Consider the following 17,858-nt stretch of genomic DNA (forward strand, 5'->3'; position numbering starts at 1 on the left):
GTATGTTTCTCAGTTTTGAATGAGGATGCTTGGCTTTGGCATAGGAGATTAGGTCATACTAGCATGAAACTAATCACTCAAATATCATCCAAAAAACTTGTCTGAGGAATTCCTCATATCAAGTTCATCAAAGATAATGTGTGTGATGCTTGTCAATTAGGAAAACAAATTAAGAGTAGTTTCAAATCTAAGAATCAAATAAGCACATCTAGGCCCTTACAATTGATCCATATGGACTTGTTCGGACCAATCTCTACATCAAGCCTAGGAGGTAGCAAATACGCCTTTGTCATTGTAGATGACTATAGTAGATACACATGAACTTATTTCTTGAAACACAAAAATGAATGCTTTAGATATTTCACTAAGTTTTGTAAACTTGTTTAAAATGAAAAGGGTTTTATGATTTCATCAATTCGAAGTGATCACGATGGTGAATTTCAAAACTGTGATTTTCAAGAATTTTGTGAATCTAATGGATACAACCACAACTTCTCTACTCCAAGAAATCCTCAACAAAATGGAGTAGTAGAAAGAAAGAATAGAAATTTACAAGAAATGACAAGAACCATATTGAATGAACATAGCCTACCCAAATATTTTTGGGCCGAAGCCGTAAATACTGCATGTTATATTTTGAATAGAGTTTTAGTAAGACTCTTACTCACCAAAATTCCCTATGAGTTGTGGAACAATAAAAAACCCAATGTTTTATATTTTAAAGTTTTTGAGTGTAAGTGTTTTATCTTGAATGAAAAAGATGCCTTAGGAAAATTTGATGCTAAATCCGATGAAGGAATTTTTCTTGGTTATTCTTCAATTTCTAAAGCTTTTCGTATCTTCAATAAAAGAACTTTAATTATTGAAGAATTCATTCATGTTGTTTTCAATGAGATTTCCGAAATCAAGAAAAATGATTTTGATGATGATGTTAACTTCAATTCTTTAAATTTAAATGAAACCCCTTCTCCAACTAGTAACTTGGATGCATCCACTTCCGAAACATCCTTACCCAAGGATTGGAAATATGTAGATGCTCATCCTAAAGAACTAATCTTAGGAGATACATCAAAGGGGGTTCAGACATGTTCTTCTCTTAAAAATTTTTGTGCCAACGCCGCTTTTCTCTCCCAAATTGAACCTAAATGTATTGACGAAGCCATAAAAGATGATTCATGGATTATCGTAATGCAAGATGAATTAAATTAATTTGAAAGAAATGAGGTATGAAAGCTTGTTCCTAGGCCAAATGACCATTAGTGGCCAAAGGTTTCAACCAAGAAGAAGGTATCGATTATGAAGAAATCTTCGTTCCTGTGGCTCGATTAGAAGCCATAAGGATGCTTCTTGCCTATGCTAGTAGTAATAATTTTAAGTTGTTTCAAATGGATGTTAAAAGTACTTTTCTTAACGGCTTTATTTCCGAAGAAGTTTATGTCGAACAACCTCCTGGATTTGAAAATAATAGCCTCCTTAATCATGTGTTTAATTTAACTAAAGCTCTCTATTGTTTAAAACAAGCCCCTAGGGCCTAGTACAAGAGATTTAGTTCTTTTCTTATTGAAAATAATTTCACAAAAGGCAAGGTTGATACTATATTGTTTATCAAGAATTTTGAAAATAATTTTCTCATTATTCAGATTTATGTTGATGATATTATCTTCGGTTCTACGAATGAATCTCTTTATGAATCTTTTGCTAAAACCATGAGTCTCGAATTTAAAATGAGTTTGATGGGAGAATTAACCTTTTTTCTTAGGCTTACAAATTAAGCAACTAAGCAATGACATCTTTATTAGTCAAACTAAATATGCTTTAGATCTACTGAAAATATTTAATATAGATAGCTCAAAACCTATTAATACCCATATGAGCACCTCCACTAAGTTAGAAGTTGATGAGAGTAGAGAAAGCTTCGATCAAAAAACTTATAGGGGTATGATAGTGTAACATCCCCCATTTTTTAAAAATTTAGTAAAAGGTTTGTTTGTAAAAATAAGGATTATTTAATAATTATTTTATATTCAATGATATTATATTAAAAGTTTATGGCTAGGGACCTAAGAGTAAATATTAGAAGTTTGATATAATTTATGAAAGATTCAGATTTAAGTTATATATATATATATATATATATATATATATATATATATATATATATATATATATATATATATATATATATATATATATATATATATATATATATATATATATATATATATATATAGTGGACATGTGTCACTAGCTAACCTAAGGTTGGTGCCACTTATCTTTGCTCTAAAGATGACACCTAGCCCCTTTCATGCATGCATGACACCTTACAACTTTTGCATTAGCCAAAACCCAAATAATTAGATGAAAGGTTAAAGAAAACAAAAAAGAAGAAGAAGAAAAAGAAGAAGAGCTTGAGGTTTTTCATTAATTTTCTTACATTTAGGATTCAAATAATTTTAAGGCAAGTGTTCTAACCCCATCCCACAGTAACCTTAATCTCTGTTTCCATTTTTATTCTACAAAATTTGAAAGATTTCAACTGAGAACCAGACCTTCTTTCGTTTTGATATAAAGTTATGAATATATAATTTTTCGATAATCTGACCTCTATGCAATGTTTTGGTCATAACATTTTGTAAGAAACTCTGATTTAGACAAGACCTATTCCATTTGAAATAGACAAAAAAATCTTTATTTTGATACTAAGATCGAATGATTTGGAGTTTAAATGCCTACTAAGACTTCTGTTTAAATTAACCCTATAGATTCTGCAAAACAGGGACTGAAATTGCTGACCTCTTGTTGCTTAACTACTTATAACTTTCTGCTGTGAACTCAGATTCATACAAAGTATGATTTATTCGAAGCTAAACTCAAAATTCTTTCTGATTTGAAATTTTTGGAGTACAATTGCTAACTAAAACATCTGCTTTCATCGACCATATGGATTCAGTAAAACAGAGCTAATATTTTCAGACCTTTCGCTATGAAATTATCTGTAACTCCCTATTGTAAATTCCAATTCTTGTAAAACTTGATTTGCCTAAAACTAGATTAACAAAGCTTTCTAATGACACCTATTTTGTATAAATTGGAGCATAATTGGTTATCCAAATAGTTTATACAATGTTCCTATCAAATTCTGCCAGAATCGAGCTTTGGTCGATTTTGGCTTTCCTTGTTTCTTCTATTTGGAAATCGATTTCGGTAAAAACTCTTACTTCATTTAAGCTTTACATTATTACCTTAAATTTCTGTATACTTTTGTCCTTTATTTATTTGTACATCTGTAGCTATCATCTAAAGTTCATGTCTGCATCGTAATGATTCGGCACAAGCATCCCATTGTTCCGTATTTGCTTTCGATATGTGCCTCTTCCAGTTTCATTTCTTTGGACATTGAATGCATCTAACTTTCTTATTTTAATTGAGCTATATGTGATTTCTTAAAATTCTTGTATGCTCTTGCTTTTGTTTCCTTTCAAATCTGAATACATTTGTGAAAGATTATGTTTGTATCGTATTGACTCGAAAGGCATATGTACATTTCGTTATTCCGCATGTGCTTCCAATATATGCTAATTCCATTATTCATACTATCCCTTTGTACTCTGGTGTTTGTGGGATTATTTGGACCTTTGCTAGAAATGGTAAAGGGTATGTGCTTAGAGCCCGCGATGCTCTATATTATGTTTGGTGGTCATTCAGAAATGGATGGACCATATTATGTTTGGAATCCCACTTCACCTTCTATCTATTTGATATGAAATTCAGAGCCGACCTAGCACTTGGGCAGGGTGAGAGGGCTCGAGTAGGAAAGGGCTACCCGTGGATGGAGTCGAGAACTCATCACGGCGTGGAGCCACCACTGAGTTAAACCTCACATGCACTATGCTAGAATACGATGTTTGAGCTTCTATTTCGTATTTATTCTTTGATATGTTCTGAAATACTTCTTATGCTTCCGAAATATTTCTATATGCCATTGATATGTTCTGAAGCATTTCATTCACTATTGATATATTCCGAACTGCTTCATATGCCATTGATATCCAAAATGCTCCTTACGTCTTTGTTATGCCTTGAAATTACCATATGTCATCGATATGCTCCTTATGCCAATGATATGCTCCAATTACCTTTCCTCGATTGTATGAACAAAACGTGCTTCGAACGATACGACATTGTAATTTTGCATTCAAACAAAACATGCTATTGTTTCATCTTGTATCTCTGCTTTGTATTTTGATACCTTATTTGTTTGAAACCTGCCCTCTTTGCTATGGATATGTTAGTCATTTGTTGAGCTTTATATGCTCACCCCGTTGCTATATAAATTTTTCAGGATAACTTATCGCTCGCTAAAATATGTAAATTGGGTTGAGGCAATGGAAGGCTAGAAGATTTTGGGGTAAATATTTTGTACTTGATAGGTTGATGTTGTATAAGTTCTTTTTGGGTGTAATAGAATATCAATGACAAATCTAGATTAATGTATCTTGTAAATATTTGAAAAGTACCTCTTACGTCAAGATTTTGGAAATGTTAAGTTTAAACTGTGTACTGATATAAACATGTAGTACATGTTGGTTTTGTGATTGCATAAATTGCCGCACTTATGGATTTATGATATAGTTATGATTTAGTTAAGTTGCTTTTGGATTTTAAAGAATCATCTAGTGACATAATGTATGATTATAAACTGCACAGGTTTTGTGAATTATGGATTGTAGAGGTGAATGACTTGAATATTTTTCTTAGTGACCTCAAATGTGTGATTGGATCCTGGATTGTTTGTTGAATTATAATTTTATCAATCTTGAGTTAGGTTCACACCTCCTAAATGAGAATTAAATTCGGGGGGGGGGGGGGGGGGGGCGTGACAGATAGGAAGTTTACTTTATCTCATTGCAACTAGACCAGATATCATGTTCAGTGTAGGACTTTGTGCTAGGTTTCAATCAAACCCTAAGATATCTCATCTCAAAGCTGTTAAAAGAATACTTAGATATCTTAAAGGTACCACAAATCTAGGATTTTGGTATCCAAAATCCGAAAATTTTGAGTTAATTGCTTATGCTGATGCGGATTTTGCTGGGTGTAGACTAGATAGAAAAAGCACATCATTAACATGTCAATTTTTGGGACATTCCCTTGTTTCTTGGTCATCTAAGAAACAAAACTCAATTGCACTATCAACAACCAAAGCTGAATATATTGCAGCTAGTGCATGCTGTGCACAAGTTGTGTGGATGAAAAACACCTTAGAAGATTATAAAGTCTATCTTAAAAATATTCCCATTAAATGTGATAACACGAGTGCAATATGTTTAACAAAGAATCCCATTCAACACTCAAGAACAAAACATATTGATATTAGACATCACTTTATACGAGATCATGTTACTAATCATGATGTAATCATAGAGTTCATAGATACTAAGCATCAACTAGCTGATATTTTTACAAAACCTCTAAGTGAAGAACAATTTGATTTCATAAGAAGAAAATTAGGAATGTTGATGTATCCGAATGCATAAACTTGTTAAAATTATTATTCGGACTTTATTGATTGAATGATCAAACCATTACATGCCTAAAATAACATGTTGGAAATTAATACAAAAAATTCCATAACAATGAGCATGTCTTCATGATTGTATAGTCTTGTCCGATTGCTTGAAAGTGTTAAATTAAATTTTCAATTCCAATCGGATTTCATGAATACATTATTCTCTTTCAGACTTAATTAACATATGTCACATTTAGTTTAATTCACATCATTGATTTTTGACAAATATAATCATCTAGCAAATGCATATCTTTTAGACTTATCATGTGAAAAATATTCTCTTTCAGAAATAGATTTGATTATTCCTTCTTATAAAAGGAAGATATTTTTATGTGCAAGGATTTGATTCACATAAATATCCTAATCCTTGTAAAGCATGCCTTAATATCTGATCGATTTGAACTACACAAATGACTTTCCTCCTTCATGCAAAAAGATAATAACAAATAAAAAGGAAGAAGTTTTCACTCTATAATCTTCATGTCATGTTTTTCTTGAGATGTTTGTATAATTTATATCCTATCACTCTATATAGATAAATGACATGAACCTACTTATAGCATCGCACGTATATTTAAGTTGTTTATATCGTTCTCCTTTTTGTTGATGACAAAGGGGGAGAAATATATGAATTGATGCTATAAATGCCATATTATATTGAAAAAAGCAGATATATGAATTGATGCTATGATTATGCCATGCTTGCATCATCAAAAATATATGAATTAATGATAACTATGATTGCCATATTTGCATCATGTTAAGATATCAAGAACTTGCATCGTAATTTAAAAGTTGTTTATATCGTTCTCCTTTTTGTTGATGACAAAGGGGGAGAAATATATGAATTGATGCTATAAATGCCATATTATATTGAAAGAAGCAGATATATGAGTATTGCCATGCTTGCATCACCGAAAATATATGAATTGATGGTAACTATGATTGCCACATTTGCATTATGCCATGTTTGCTATGATTGCCATATTTGCATCATGTTAAAATATCAAGAACTTGCATTGTAATTTTACGTGTTGATATCTTACCATGTGATTAAATGCTATGATTGCTAAAATACTTGAAATATGTGCATCATGTTAAGATATCAAAATCTTACTTCGAAATTTTACATGTTGATATCTTACCATATGATAAATTGCTATCATTACCATTATTCACATTTGAAATTTGAAAATGAATGTCAAGCCTTGACATCATACATCATTTTCCGAGAGATACATCATGATGGGAGTATTGAAAGGTTAAATGAGTTTAACTTATCAATATGTCTCTTGAATTCAAAAGCTTTGAATTCAAGAATGACTTATCTCAATTATGGCACATAGATAGGGGGAGTTAAGGTTAACTCCGTTATCAATTGATTGTCATCATAAAAAAGGGGGAGATTATTGAATCTCGGATTTTGATGATGACGTCAATTGTCATTTGTTATCTAATCGATATATTGAGATAAGTGTGCAGGATTAACTACGATGAAAGTAAGACATGCAGCAGGAGTTGCGTCGGAGTTAAGACTATGATCACGGTGGGAGTTCGAGAGTTCAACGGAAGTCCGGACGGTCGTCAGAGGTTCTACGGGAACAAATCCGAGAAGTCCAAGAGCTTGCCAAAAGAAGCTCGTCGGAACTCGCCAAGTGGATCGTCGCAAGTCCAGGAGTTTGCCGGAAGTCCGCAGGAGCATCACCGAGGGTTCATCGGATGATCGACGGAAGTTCGCCGGAAGCTCGCTGGAAGAAACGATTGACGCACTGGAGCAAGTTGCAGTAAATGTCTTAAGAAAAATCATAGTTAGCACGATGATTAAGTTAGAAATGGGAGGTGATCCAATTGACTTAATCTTGGGGCAATTGGACCCTTAACAGACCCAAATTGAGCCGAATGAATCAACCCATTCGGACCCAGATTTCTTGGCCAGAGGTGGCACCGCCTGGGTCGGCGGTGGCACCGCGCAGGGCTAAGTCTCCGAGCTCTGGCTGGGCGGTGCAACCGCCTTTGACAGAGGTGCAACCGCTTGAGCTTGGTCTCCGAGCTCTGGTAGGAGGTGCAATCGCCCCTGACAAGAGGTGGCACCGCCCAGAGGCTCAGTCTTTGTGCTCTGCCAGGCGGTGCAACCGCCCCAGTCAGGCGGTGCAACCGTCAGACCCCGGAATTCTAGGAATTGACAGTTTTGAGCTCGGAATTCAAACTGGGTTGGGGCCTATAAATACCCCACCCTTTCAGCAATGAAAGAGCACCAAAAAACCACAGAAATCCTGATCTTACTATGTGATTTTTAGAGCTCAAAAGTGTTGTATGAGTAAGAAGTTCTCCTCCCTTTTTTCTTCCAAGTTTTGATCTTTTAAGAGAGGAGAAAAAATTCTGTAAGTGTTGTCTCCTAAGCCCGTCAAAAGGAGTGAAACTGTAAAAGGGTAGTTGGCCTTCGCCTATTGAAGGAAGGCCTCTAGTGGACGTCGGTGACCTCGTCGGTGGAGGAAGCCAGAAGTGGATGTAGGTCAAGATTGACCGAACCACTCTAAAATTACGGTGCTCTCTGGTTTACATTTACTTTGAGCATATTATCTTTACTGCAAACCTCCTCAATAGCTTACTGCCTTCTGCGCATTTACGATCATGTTTCAAAGTTCAGTATTTTCCGAATCGGTGTTTAGATGTAAATCAGTTTTATCGTACGAACATCATATTTCAGTTTACGCTTACATTCTAATTTCCATCATAACTGCAAACTGTCTTCATAGACTTGCTTGAATTGCATCCTGCTTGATCACAAGTTAAAGTGATTTACGAATCGGCTTTTCTACCGAAATCACTCTTATCGTACGAACGCAGTTTTAATCGTCGAAAGTTTTCCGCTGCACTAATTCACCCCCCCCCTCTTAGTGCTCTTGATCCTAACGGTTAGAGTTTCAATCAAAGATTATTCATAATAACGGATGGAAAATCAATTACAACACTATATTATATATATAAATAAATAAATATTTATATTTATATGGATTATTTCTCTACCCTCGGTTGTATTTAGACGAACTCATCAATGAGGGTGATGTGATTCATCCTCGGATTAGTTCGATCTTGATAATCAATTTATTAATTTTATTATATCAGAATCATTAGTTTAAAATATTTAAATTTAAATAATAATAATAATATAAGTCAATCCAAGAATACATATTTAGTTTAACTCGAGATGTTATAATTTTTCTCAGTTAAATTTAATATTTTTGAAGCTTGTGTCAGAATAATAGATTAATTCTGATATCATTTGTTATAACCTAATTTGATAGGATTATTGATATATTAATTATATATAGCAAAGATAATTAGCATGTGTATTGCTATCAAATGTTAATCATTATGACTAAAATAGTAGAGACTAGTGGTTAAGTGACGCAGTCACGCATGGGTGGGTCCAACAACTCCTGTGCCACATGTCCTTTCCTTTACATGAGTGCGTCAGATGAGACCGTGGAGATCCAAATAATAATGCACCGACACGTACAAAGACACACCGCTTCCGATTGTACACCATGCATTGCATAAAGGAATCTTCCCCCACCGACAGCTGCCTTTAATGGATTACTCACAAGGACGCATCTACAGCTAATTGATTGCTTAGCTTTTAACCCAGTAGTAAAAAAGATTTCCTTCTTTGTGCTATTAGCATTGAGATTGACGAATGCCTTTATATTTTCGAAGCTGGTGCCCTAAAATTTGGGCATCAAAAGATGAAATAAATCCTAAAAATTATGATCTTGTTTTTTTATAAAAGAATCTCGGACATTTTTTAGATTCTCGTATGAACATGTAAAATTTCTGGCTAGTTGATTTAGCGACGTGTGATAAAGTGTGAGAAGAGATGTTTATAAAAAGAGTGTACATGAGGTGGTGTCTAAATTTGGATTAACTCAAGAATATCCATAATATGTTTTGAGCTTTTTTTCTCATGAGGATCTTATGATAACTACTTTGAGTTGGTATTCTATTCTTGATTTTTATTTTTTTAACATTTAAGATTTTATCATGTTTAAATTCGTTTCTAAGCTCTAAGAATTAAGTTGTTTTGACATCAATAATAAAATAATCGAAACTATTTCATAATCATGATGAAAAAAAGATTTTGAAACTATTATGATGAAAATGACGCTGGCATATCAATGTCATGCTATCATGGACTATCATGACACACGCACAATACTTTCGTCAATAAATTGTTTATCATTTTTGTTTATTTTTATATATGTTTGATAGTATATTTTATCTTATTTTTTATATATTTTTATTTGAAAATTATAAGAAAAAAATCTGTAGAGCTACAGAATGATCACTTACCAGAATGAACAAAATTACTCCAAAATGACATAATTTTCGCGTCATGACCTATTTTTATAGGTTACGATGTGGTATAAAATGTTAGCTATCTCAGCAACGTAAAACCACCCAAGTGGCACAAAATTAGATAAGAGTTTGACCTAGTATTTGGTGTTGATTGGATTCATAAGTTCGCATGTAAGGTCTATGAGATTTTGCTAATATATCCGACATTCGATGAGTAGTCGTTTGTAGACTTGCAATTATTCGTTTGCCTTCTAAAGTCTTTATTTTTTCCTTATTCGTTTGTAAATCTTTAAACATGATCCTTGCTAATAAGGGTCATGTTCATAGAAAAAAAGGAATTGGTTTTGTGAGTAACACTCAATAAAAGTCAACTATCTTCGTTAAAGGACCCACTTTATTTCACCCAGAAATAAATATAATTTTTGTAGTAAATATGATCATTTTATATATAAATGTTCATTTAAAAAGTATGACTCACGTAAATTAGTTTGGGTTCTTAAAGGAACCATGAATAACTTAATGCCAAAAGCTAAGAATGATAGATCAAACTATGAGGGACCCAAAGCTAAATGGGTACCTAGAACAAACCCACCCTTCTTGTAAATATCTCTAAAATCAAAAGCTAGGAGCAAAAATGATATTTTTGTTAAATCTCGAATTTTGATGTTGAAATCAATTAATGAATTAATGATCTAATCAATGTGTTGAGATAAGTGATACAAGACTAACTACGATCGTAAAAAGGTAAAAAAATTAAAGAAGAATCAAATGTTGGGCTAGAGTCAATGATCAAGCATTGGATTGGATGAATCGAGGGATACACCAAAGGATTGGCCGATGTAGTGAAAGCTTGCCAGAAGTTCATCGAGAGTTCACCGAAAGCTCGTCGGAAGTTCATCGGGAGTTCACCGAAAGCTCACCGGAAGTTTGTCGAGAGTTCGCCGAAAGATCGTTAGGAGTCCATCGAAAGTTCACCGAGAGTTTGGTTGAACAATTGATGTGCCGGACAACTTAGATTGCTTACATCATAATTGTATTAGTCTTAACTATTGTAGTTAGGACTTTAATTTTAGTTAGTTTTGGGAGAAATCTTACTAACTCAATTAGGGACTAATTAGGCCCTAAATAGGGTTGAATTGGGCTGGTTGGATGGCTCATTCAACCACTTAGAGCTACATCAGGTGGTGGAACCACTTAAGGTTCAGCCTCCCAGGTGTTAGGAATGAGTTGGCACTAAGAGGGGGAGGGGGGAGGGGGAGTGAATTAATACAGCGGATAAAATTACGTCGGTTCAAAATCTCGTTGTGATTAAATCCATTTCGGAAGATATTAACTTGAAAGCATACAGAAGAGTGTAGTGGATGTAAAGTAAGTAAGGAAGTTTATAGTTAAGGTAAATAGCAAAACAGAAATGTAAATCGAATTATAGTGGTTCGGTCATCGTGACCTATATCCACTCCACCGATTCCCCTTCCGTCGAGGCCACTGGCAACCACTAATGATCTTCCTTTAATGGATGAAGATCAACTACCCTTACAACTCTATTCTCCTTTTGACAGGTTTAAGAGAGAACCTTTATAACCCCCACAACCTCTTTTCTTAAACTTCACTAGCACTTAGAGTTTGAGAGGAGTTCACACAAGATTAAAACAACGTTTTCTTTCTTTTTCACTCTCTATTCTTGTGTATGTTAACCAAGGATGAGAGGGGTATTTATAGGCCTCAAGTGGATTTAAACTAGAGCCTAAAAAGATCTCATCTCGGGTCTTGGCGGTGCCACCACCTATGCTGGGCGGTACCACTGCCTACAGCACTAACACTGGGCGGTACCACTGCCCAGTCTAGTGTACTGCCTGGGAGATTGTGTCTAGGCGATACCACCGTCCAGACTGGCAGTACCATCGCTTGACAGTCTCGGAGACTGAGTCTGGGTGATACCACCACCTGACATAGTCTCGGAGACTGTGCCACGACGGTGCTACCTGTTGGGTCACTGTTTGGGCCTTGCACTTGGCCCAACATAGCTTAATCTTGGGCCCAATTCACCCCTAATTGAGTTGGTCCAATTCCAACCCAATTATGTGCTAACTATGAATTTTAAGGCATAAACTAAGCTAAATAATTCCGTAAGTCTAGGTTTCTTCTAGCGATCTTCTAGTGAACTTCCGACGATCTCTCGGCAATGTTCCAGCGGACTCCCGGCATGCTCTTGGACTTCACGACGATCTTCTTGGCGAGTTCCGATGAGCTTCTTTGGCAAGCTCCTGGACTTCTCGGTCAATTCCGTTCGAACTTCCGATGAACGTTTAGACTTCCGACGAACTCTCGAACTCCCAATGAAATCACATTCTTGACTCCAGGACTTCATTTTGCTTTATGCCTTGCTATCGTAGTTAATCCTGCACACTTAAAACCCACTTCAATCTAGATAATTATTACTAAGCTGATCAAATTTTGTTCGGCATGTCATTGGTTCATCGACGCTTCGTCCGATTTTTCAGCGCATCGTCCTCTCTTGCGGCCTATTGCCCAATCGGCCAATTGACCTTCGCAACTTCGATTTCCTTAGCACAATATTCACTCTTCTTGGCCCAATGCCCGAACTCATGGCCCGAAACCTTCTGTCGATACATCAACGAATCCTTCAGCTCGATGTCCAATCTTATGACATGTTTTTCTCTGGCCCAACATGATTCTTCCTGCTTTAATTGTCTCTCTCTGATCAAAGCTTCCTGCGTCACTCAAAATATAAATCAAATCAGAAACACTATCAATTGGTTTCATCATCAAAATCTAAGATTCAATAATCTCTCCCTTTTTGATGATGACAACTAATTGATGATGGAGTTAACTTTAACTCCCCCTATCAATATGTCATATTGATAGAACTCTTGAATTCAAAAATCTAAGCAACATGTCATCATAAAATCATGCATAACATCATCATACTTCTCTCCCTTTGTCATCAATAAAATGGAGAAGTGCATTTAGCAAGTTTCAAATCATTGCATTATAAATATAATCTCAAGTTTTATCATTATACAAGTAAGTAATTTTCTTTCTTCTCTTTTGAGAAGTGCAATTTTTTGCTTCCTTAGCAAAGTGCAAGCTAGCAAAATTTTATATCATTTTATATGCAAGCTAGCAAAAATTTTAAGTTTTGCAAGTTTGTAAATTTTATTAGATGTGCAAGTTAGCATATTTTGCTTCTTGAGATAGACAAGATAGTATTTCTTGGTGATGTTCAAGATAGCAAGTTCTACATCATGCAAGCTAGTGAATTTTATAACATTTTAGAATATGCAAGCTAGCAAATTTATATCATTTTAGAGTATGTAAGCTAGAAATTTTACACATATGAAAGTTAACAAAATTTTACATCTTTTGAGATGTGCAAGATAGACTATTTTTGCATCTTCTTGAAATGTGTAACTTAGCAAACATTGCTTATCTTGAGATTTGCAAGATAATACTTCTTGCTTCTCTTTTGAGATGAGTAAGCTAGCAAGTTTGCCTCTTTTCGTGATATACATGCTAGCAATTCTTTCTCCCCCTTTGTCATTGGCAAAAAAAGGAGAATAACAATATAATAGTGTAATTCATTTCCCTTTACTATAATCTTCAAATCATGACAAGGATAAATAACAAAGATAAAAAATCAAGTTATGAATGTCAAAACAAATTTTCATCATGAATTTTTCATCATTGCATGCATCATTATCATAAGTTGAAGTATTGTATGCATAATATCAAATCATCATTCATAATTACATCAATATTCCAATCATTATTTCAATCATAAAAAATTAGAGATCAAGTCTAAAATTCGAGAAATCAATATCATGATCCAAAAAATGTATAAGAAGAATTTATGCATTTGGGAGATTTAATAATTTATCTAAATTTAACATTCAAACTAGCAATTTTGGTTCTCTTAATATGCTAGCAATTTTCTTTCTCCCATTTTGTTATTGTAAACAGGAAAGAAGAAGAGAAGAACATAATGGTGTAAATGTTCAAGTCATCACAAAAATACAAAGGTGTCATATGAAAATCATGATATGAAAGATATTAATATCAAATCATGAATGCCACGAGACATGATTTATTTCAACAAATATCTCTCTTTTTTTTATAAATGGCAAAAAGAAACATAGGAGATCAAATGATATAATATGTTGATTCATGCATAAGAAATCTCAAGTTATAAATCTCAAAAAATCAAGATAAAGCTCATTCAAATTCAAATCATCAAATCATCAAAATTACTTTCAAGAGATTCAAAATGACATAAACAACTTTGTTAATCTCTTAGTGAAAAATCGATAAGATAGAGAAAAAAAAAATTTCAAGAAAATTGCTTTTCTCTATTTAGTTGTTTCAATTCATGTGATTTATTTCATAGAAGTATGTCTTTTTCATTTATGCTAAATAAAAATATGCATCAACGTTTAAAACCGAAAAGAACTTTCATTACGACAAAGATCGATAATCCATAAATTACAAAAATCATCATGCATAATTTCGAAAGAAAAACTCATTAAACATGATCATTATACATCATTACTTTGGGCTTAATACCAAAACATGGTTTAAGTTTTCAATATATAACATGCATAATTTTAAACTATAAGCTCATTAAGTATGATATCAAATTTAACATTTTCATTAAAACATCAAGCATGGTTTCATAAAGCATTTTCAAATAAAATCGAAAAGCTATACGGAAATCATCGAAATACGCATTAATGCTTCTTAAGAACATTCATAAGATTAATCTTATTTAGTGTACAAGTAATAGATTTATATACAACATTTTGTTGTATTTTCATAAAACATATAATTGTCATGATCATATTTTTTTTTATAAAATAGCTAGCATGATATATATTTTTATTTACTAACTAATTTTAAAAAAACTCATGAAAAGCATCAAGTAATTTTAAAGTAAACTAAAGGAGTTTCATTTAAGTTGTTTACCTTATTGACGAGAGTCACCAAAGCAAAGTTCGCCACTTCATCTTCATCGGTTTGCTCCTCATCTTCGGATGCACTCGTTTCATTCCAAGTAACTTTGAGTGCTCTCTTCTTCTTTGGCAACTTCTTTTTAAGTTTATTTTTATTCTTTAATTCTTGTTTAATGAATTTTTTAAGTTTTATAGTGAGAAGTTCAAGTTTATCATCACTTGAGCTTTTGCTCGAGTGGTCTTCATGTGTTCTAAATGCCAAATCCTTCCTGTTCTTTGGAAGGTTGTTCTCATATTCATTTTGTGCCATACAACTCATTTCATAGGTCATTAAAGACCCGATAAGTTCTTAGAGGGGAAAAGTTTTCAAATCCTTGGCCTCTTGAATGACCGTTACTTTAGGATCCCAAGTTTTAGAAAGAGATCATAAAACTTTATTAATAAGTTCAAGATTCAAAAAATATTTACCAAGAGCTTTTATACTATTGATGACATCTGTAAAATAGGCTTATATGTCTCCAATAGTCTCACTTGGTTCCATTCAAAATAATTCAAAATCATACATTAAAAGATTTATTCTAGACTCTTTTACCCTATTCGTGCCTTCAAGAGTTACTTCTAGTGTATGCCAAATCTCATATATAATTTTATATAAAGAAACATGATTAAACTCATTTTTGCTCAGAGCACAAAATAAAGCATTCATAGCTTTCACATTTAAAGAAAAAGTTTTCTTCTCCAAATCATTCCATTTGTTCATTGGAGTAGAAGACATTTGAAAACCAAATTCGACTAAATTCCATAAATCGAGATTCAATGAAAGCAAGAAAACTCTCAATCGAGATTTCCAATATGTGTAGTTCGTCCCATTGAACATAGGAGCATGAATGATAGAAAAACCCTCTTGAAAGCTAAAAAGTGCCATTTATCTTGGGTGTTAAACCAAATGAGTACCAAACGTGGCTCTGATACCAATTGTTAGGAATAAGGGGGGTGAATTAGTACAGCGGATAAAATTACATCGGTTCAAAATCTCATTGCGATTAAATCCATTTCGAAAGATGTTAACTTGAAAGCATATGGAAGAATATAGTTTATGTAAAACAAGTAAAGTAGTTTGCAGTTAAGGTAAATAGCAAAACTGAAATACAAACTGAATTATAGTGGTTCGGTCGTCGTGACCTACATCCACTCCACCGATTCCCCTTCCGTCAAGGCCATTGGCATCCACTAATGATCTTCCTTTAATGGACGAAGATCAACTACCCTTACAACTCTATTATCCTTTTGACAGGTTCAAGAGAGAACCTTTACAACCCCTATAACCTCCTCTCTTAAACTTCACTAGCACTTAGAGTTTAAGAGGAGTTCACACAAGATTATAGTAACATTTTCTTTTTTTTTCACTCTCTATTCTTTTGTGTATTAACCAGAGATGAGAGGAGTATTTATAGGCCTCAAGTGAATTCAAACTTGGAGCCTAAAAAGATCTCATCCTAGGTTTCCCCGGTCTTAGCGGTACCACCACTTATGTTGGGCGGTACTATCACGTGCAGCACTGACACTAGGTGGTACCATCACCCAATCTAGCGGTACTACCACCTGGGAGACTGTGTCTGGACAGTACCACCACCTAGACTGGTGATACCACCACATGACAGTCTCGGAAACCAAGTCTGCGTGGTACCACCACCTGACACAATTTCAGATACTGTGTCATGACAGTGCCACCTATTGGGTCATTGTTTGGGCCTTGCACTTGGCCTTACACAGCCTAATCTTGGGCCCAATTGGCCCCTAATTTAGTTGGCCCAATTCCAACCCAATTATGTGATAACTATGAATTTTAAGGCATATATTAAGCTAAACAAGTCTGTAAGTCTCGGTTTCTTTTGGTCAGCTTCTGACGATCTTCCGGCGAACTTCATTTTGCTTTATGCCTTGCTATCGTAGTTAATCCTACACACTTAAAACCAACTTTAATCTAGACAATTATTATTAAGCAAATTAAATTTTGTCCGGCATGTCATTGGTTCATTGACGCTTCATTTGATTATTCGGCGTATCGTCCTCTTTTACGGCCTATTGCCCAATCGGCCAGTTGACCTTCGCAACTCCGATTTCCTTAGCGCAATATATGCTCTTCTTAGCCCGATGCCTGAACTCATGGCCCGAAGCCTTCTGTCGATATGTTGACCGATCCTTCCGTTGAATGTTGGATTTTGATTATGAAGTCAATTGTAATTTGTTTGATCTAATCTATATGTTGAGAAAAGTGTGTAGGATTAATTATGATGGTAGTAAGATATAAAGCAGGTATTATGCCGGAGTCAAGATCGAGATCTTATTGGGAGTTCAAGAGTTCGACGGAAGTCCGGACGTTCTGTCATGGACAAACTTCTAAACAAGATGTTTGATGTAATGCTTATGTATGTTCGTGTCTTTTGGTATGTTCATGCCTTATACAGCATGTAGAGGGACGACCGAAGGCGTAATAGTCCCATTTTAGTTAAGTTGGTGGCCTCTTTAGGCTTGTAAATAAAGGTTGTGTCATGTGGACACGTGTGAGAGATTTTTAATTTATAATGGACCATTTTACCCTTTTGTTATGTAACTGTTTAGAGCTTGTAAAGTCTGTTTGTAATTTGCATTGTCTATGAAGTATTTTTCGGAGATGTTTGCTTGTGGATCCCGATTGAGGCATTTTCTCTAACCCGTTCTCTCTTTCGTGGGTCCTAAGGGACATGGGAGACTTCGGGGAGGTTGACCTTTGTGGACGGACACACAAGGGTGCTGCACGACTTAGGCAAAACCAGCTAAGTCCGTGACAGATGGTATCAGAGCGGGACAAGCACTCATAGAAACACTTAGTATGCAAACGTGGGGGACCTAGCATGCCTGCGTTGAGGGCAGTTAGCACATGCACGACCGTTTGGGGGGAAAACGGGCATGGAGATGTAGGGAAA

The sequence above is a fragment of the Musa acuminata genome, chromosome BXJ3-10, assembly GCF_036884655.1.
Source record: "Musa acuminata AAA Group cultivar baxijiao chromosome BXJ3-10, Cavendish_Baxijiao_AAA, whole genome shotgun sequence".
NCBI lineage: Eukaryota > Viridiplantae > Streptophyta > Magnoliopsida > Zingiberales > Musaceae > Musa > Musa acuminata.